The sequence below is a fragment of the Tachypleus tridentatus genome, unplaced genomic scaffold (genome assembly GCF_004210375.1).
Source record: "Tachypleus tridentatus isolate NWPU-2018 unplaced genomic scaffold, ASM421037v1 Hic_cluster_2, whole genome shotgun sequence".
NCBI classification, from domain to species: Eukaryota; Metazoa; Arthropoda; class Merostomata; order Xiphosura; family Limulidae; genus Tachypleus; species Tachypleus tridentatus.
The window spans coordinates 23,517,663-23,523,662 of NW_027467782.1; the positions used below are offsets into that span (position 1 = coordinate 23,517,663).

The window sequence follows — 6,000 nt, forward strand, 5'->3', positions numbered from 1 at the left end:
CTGTTTGTCACTCTTCTGCACTTACATGTTGACTCTACAAGTTCTCACCCACCTTCTTTCTTTCCACTTCATTTTTCTCTTCTCATTTTATTTTCTACTCCTTCAGACCCACAATCTATCTTTGTTTTCAAGGATGTGATAAAGATCTTGTGGCCAAAGATACTGTCAAGGAGGTATAAAACTTTTTTTGGTTTTATTTTTGTCTCTTTGTGCTCCTTAAGAAGACCAGGGGCTGGTGTCCAGTAACACCTATTGTCCTTCAACTGATCGTTGGCTGTTCCATAATTTTAGATAGAAGATCTCTTTTCTCTCCATTGGCCATTTTCACCTGAACTGTGGATGACCACATCCTGATTGCCCCATCCTCTAGACATTTGATACAGTTTGTTCATCACAATTGTGTTTTTCAATTTTATGCTCTTCCCTTCAGCACAATGCTTGCTCCTCATATGTTAAATTGAATGAGGAAGACCCTCACTTGCAACCTTTACAGCATGGAACTGAGATTCCATTTCTACATTGAAGAGTAGCTCCTCTTAATCCATTTCCAGATGGTATCTTCTTTTAACACCTTTCTTCATTTACAGGAGGCTACTATTTAGAATACCTTGGTGTCTTCTTCAACTATCATCTCAGCCGAGCTTAGCCTTTTCCCCTTTGCTTGCAAATTGTGGAGTGTGTAATCATTAATACTTACATTTTTTGCACTGTATGAATGGTTCTATTACTTCTGGAAAGTCTGTTTTTTCTGGAACTCCTTACTCCTTTGGGTCGTGTACTTCTGCCAGTGGGCCTTGCAAGACCAATGGAGTAATTCTTGGGATCCTTAGCCCTCAGTGATAAATCTTTTCTCAACTCAAGGAACTGGTCCCTTTGTCTTCACTTGTGGTAGTTATCTGGTAGTAACATTCTTCTTGTCTTGTTCCTATTCCTTTTCACTTTGTGTCTGTATAAATATAAGTAATGGTTCCTTTCTCTTTGGTCCATCCTTTACTCCTGTTTTCCTGACTGTTGTACTGTAAAACATCTTTCAGCCTTTTTGCTTCACTGTTCAACCGTGGTTTGCTGGTCTTCACCATTACTTTTGATCGGGCAGCCTTGTCTACAACATTTCACCTTTCCTTCATGCTTCATCAACTTCCTTGCCAAGCTCCACCTTAATATGGTTTTGTATACTTTCACACGTCCCATTAAATCTGTTGGCTTCTTGCTCTTTGTACCATCCTTCTTTTAGAAAGTATTTCCTTCTTCTAACCTGTGGTTTCTGTCATTTAGATATCTATTCAGATTTTACCTCTTGCACCTTCTTCTATCACACTTATCTATTCTTTTTCCCATGCTAGTCTTTCCTTCCTAACTCTTGTGCTGCTCTGGAGGTAATGATATTTTCTCTCCTGTCTCACTTTCTTCTTTCTTTTGCCTACCTATGCGGTCACCAAGACTAGCTTCTGTGCCCTGATTGAACTGTTTGATGCTACTTATCTTGGTCTTCTCCCATTTGGGGTTCCTGTATGGCCTTTTCCTACTCTGGGACCATTCTTTTTTGTGAAATCTTTCTTCTTGTTTCCTTACTGGCTAGGTTCATGAACTACTCCAGATGCTTCATTCTTCTGAAGATTTGGATGCTTGCAGGCTTACACATTTGTTCACTTGAGATTCTTCACCTGTCTCACCCTTTGCTAGCCCTTAGATGAGATCTTCCAGTGAGGCATGTGGATGACTCTCCATGTGTTGGTCACTAAATATCTTCAATATCTGACCATTTCTTTTCCTGCCAGATTTCATTTGCCACATTGTCATTCTTCAAGAAAAACACTATTTAAGATGGGTAAGTATTGTTGCTTATCCTTTTCTCTTATCCTATCCATCAAACAGAATCCTACTGGGTGGTTGGTTTTGCTTCTCACAACATGCTAATTTACGTATGGAGCCTCTGCTACCGGGTGTCCCATACCATGTTCTTCTCTTTGGGAACTTTCTGAAGGGAGCCCATTTGGTGAATGGTGGTGAGTTATTATCTCAGAAGTTAACATTTTTTGTAACCTCAAAACGTACTTTTAGAACACCTCTTTTTTTCTTACTTTGTCTAAGAATGACGTTATCACAAGTGCAAATGCATGAGGGAGTTTCTGTGCATGGAGGTTGTGTCACCGTCCTTTTAGTGGAGAGTTATTGTCACTTGATGATGTCATCATGCACCAGTGAAGTTCATGTTAAACACATGAATTTAGGTAGGAGTTAACTGAAAACTAGCAGTATACAAATTTCATAGGCAGGTGCATGTGGGAAATAACATTTCTGTGTGTAGCAATGAATGCAACTTAATTTTGAGATTAGAAAAATGTTAACTTTCACATAACAGGTGACAGTTACCAACCAGTCACCACCATTGTCCTCCACTTCTCTGTCCCATATATTTGGTCCAAGTTGAACATGTGATACATTGCCAAATCAATTAGATATATGGAACCTTTGAATGACTATATAAGATCTTCTATTTGAACTTACTTTACTAAAATTAACAATAATAGCTAATTTTGTATTACATATATAGAAAACTAAGATGTTTAAATAATAAAGCATATGTTAGTATAACATTTTCTATATGATACTCATTTTTTTTTCTAACACTTGTCACAACTAAAGAAACATGTTTACAAGTTTCAAAAACACAGTGTCTCCTTGTATTAGCAGTGGTTACTAGGGATATAAAAATGTTAGACGTTGTATTTGCTGTTGAAAGTATGTCATAATATTAATTTTTAACATTTTATCTTTTTTTTGTTAATGTTTTAAAGTTGGAGTCAACCAAGAATATCGGTTGATTAACATACAACTTCATCGACCATGTGCTGATCTGATTGGAAATAGCACAGCTCCATCATCTCATAAAATCCATGGTAACAATGTATTGATCATACTTCCAGAAGATGATATTGTTCATTCATTATTACAGAATATATATGGAGAACTGTATCAGGTATAACTTTTCAATCTGAAATTAATTGGCTAAAAGCAATTTTTAATATGCTAAGACTTGTCATTTGGTTTCAAACTAATATTTTAGACAAATTGAGAACTTAAAGGTAAGTGTATTATTGCAAGCTCAAAAAAATAACTTTTAAGTTATAAGTTTGCAAATTCTGAAAACCCAGTATATTTCTGATGAGTATTGATTAGTACTATTTCTATTCCAGAAAAAACAGACAAATAAATTATGGTTGTTTTATTAAACGTAAAGAAGGATGAGTAAATTAATCTCCATCAAATCTTAGAATTTCATATGTAAACTTCATTAACTGTTTAGATTGGTGGTATCTAGTCTTTCTTGCAAGTTCAGGTGAAAACAGTATATAAAAACACAGCATGTTTATTCTGTTTTGAAGTATTGTTCTCCATGCTTGAATTACATTTGTGAACTGTTAAATCGTTAATTAAGTATACTCACGCAGCACAGTTCTAAATCTGTTTTATAATGCCCAGTGCTTCGTAAGCAGTATTATAAAGAAATATGTTTCACAGTCAATATGTCATAATGTTTAATTTGATTAGAATTATATCATAAATCCTTTGTGAATTAAAGTTGACTTGAAGTAAGGTAATGTGAGAAGTGATTATTCCTCTTCTGGTCATTAACAAGGAGAGATAGTAAATATTGTGTTTATTGAGTTGATTTTGAAGTAGTATAATGTGGGAGTGATAGAACTTTTTCTATTACCTTTAACAAGTATCTTTTATCATTGGTATTGAAGTGTGTTAATGTTTAAGTAATTAATTCCTTTCTCCACACTGTACGTTATCTGTTCAGTTTATAACATTATTATTATTCACAGTTGTATTAATCATAGTAAAAAATATGGAACCAAGAAAGTTTGTATACCATGTTAATGAAACTAAAGTCCTCTCAAAAGTACTTAGATTGTATCAGTTCTCGTTTCCTTCACAATAGTACTTGGGAGACATCATAGTTTTTTACCGTGTCCATTCATTTGTTCATTTGTCTGTTTTGTGAGTATCGGTTTAGTTAAACCAACTCCTGCAGTCGTTTTTTATAATTTAAAAACAAAGAAAATAGTGAATTAGCCTTTGTTGTTTTCGTGAACAAAACCTTCTAATATTCATTTTAGGGCCAAGTGGTAGCCAGTTCACAGTCATTTGAGACAGTAGTGAAGAAAATCCTAATGTGTCTAAACTTGAAACTGAAATTAATAGCAATCAGCCATTCACAGTGTCAACAACTGTAGGAAAATCATTTTCAGTTCTTGCCTTTCTCAGAATTGGGAGGAATATATTCAAGTGTAGTTTAATTATAAATGATGCTCTTTGTAATGAAATCTTTCATATGCAACTTAATGTTATGAAGCAATTATAATTGATTACCTTATGAAGAGAAAATGTTGTTAAAGATAAATGTCACAGTTCTCATACTAATGGAGATTGAGGAGTTTTTTAATGTTTCCTCATAAAATTAATAACTTAAATAAAAGTTTGAAAGTACATTGAGGTTAACAAACCAAAATCTGTAATCAAAATTGAGAGACAGAATCACTCCTTAGCTTATATGTAGATAGACAGATATAGATTAAATAAGAGTTATAATTTTCGTGTTCAATAGATTTGGTGTTTTAAGTACAATATCTGTGTACAAACTGCAGAAATAAAAGTTTGTTTTGAAATGTTGATGACATTAATAATTCAATTTATTTTCAAGTTAATTCTATGCACAGAAAACAATGTAATATATCATTTAAAAGATTAAAACTTTCCATTGGTTATGACTAATATCACTAATTGTTAGGAAGAATTATTGGTAATTAGTGTATGATAGGATGCTATAAATGAACATTTAAAGTAGATCTGATTTTCTAGTTTATGGTTCCATAAAGAAATGAGATTGAAAGCTGCAAAACTTCTGTTTTGTCTGAGTAGTATCAATATTATATTTAGTGATATCTATCAAATTCCTGACTTCACACAGGAGTAGAAAATAAAGTAGAGAAGACCCAAAGATAAACAGTCACAATTCTCATATTCAGGGAGATTGAGGAGTTTTTAGATATTTCATAATAAAATTAATAACTTAAAATTTAAATCAAATTTTAATATTATATATTAATTACATTTTGCTGCCAAGTTTATTTGCATATAAGAATAATAATAAAGTAGTTAAATCTTGAAAGTAACTCTTTTAAAATGTTGCACTGTACACCTGTGAATGGCAGGAGTGTAAATGTATTTGAAAAGTATACTTATTATTGCAATGTTTCATCTCAGTATTTGTTTGTCTTTCTAGTGAGGGGATACATATACACCCTAGCTTTGAGGTACATGGTTCTGAATAGATTACATTTCGAGTGTTTGTGTGAAGAGTTTTAATTTTTCTGTAATGTAACCTTTTTGTGTCATCCATTATTATATACATTGTTCATTTAGTTTTCTTAAAACATTTGAGTATAGAATAAGTTTAAAGAAATTTTTCCAGCTTAAAGTGATATATTTTTTATTTTTTTGGCCCAGAGAGTTTTCAACTGTTATTTTAACATTAAATTTTTCAGTAAACCATTTTAACTATATTTTGAATATTTTAGAAGTTATTGTGTTTGTTCATGTATATTTCGCTATCTCACAGGTAAATAAGAATATTCTAAAAAGTAATAGTTGTCATACACCATTGGAAGAAGGATTGAAGTCTTCAGAGACATCCAGAGATGTTCATATGAGTTCTTCCAAAGTAGAAGTAAATCTTCCAGGTATCCAGTTTTATTGTATTTCTCTTAATTGCTTTACAACTTTGACTCCTTTATCAGTTTCTGGTCATTTAACTCAAATCAGGAATAGAACTTTCAACACAGATTGCAGTGAAATCCACATCAAAGCAGATGGAAAATCATACTCATATGTGCCTCTTGTGCAGACATGCACACATTTCTGTTGTTCTTGCAGTTAGTAAAGAGTGATTACAAATTGTGGTAAGGTTATTATGAATAACACTTCAATAAT

General features: G+C 32.8%; 1 protein-coding gene across 1 annotated transcript in view; it reads left to right on the plus strand.

Moving 5' to 3' along the window:
- Positions 1-5,750, plus strand: part of LOC143242769 (uncharacterized) — a 96,190-nt gene extending 90,440 nt beyond the window's left edge. The window contains exons 11-12 of the mRNA XM_076486261.1: positions 2,799-2,980; positions 5,630-5,750. The gene's annotated coding sequence lies outside the window, so the exon portion shown is untranslated. The remainder of the gene's footprint in view (positions 1-2,798; positions 2,981-5,629) is intronic.
- Positions 5,751-6,000: the final 250 nt, after the last annotated feature.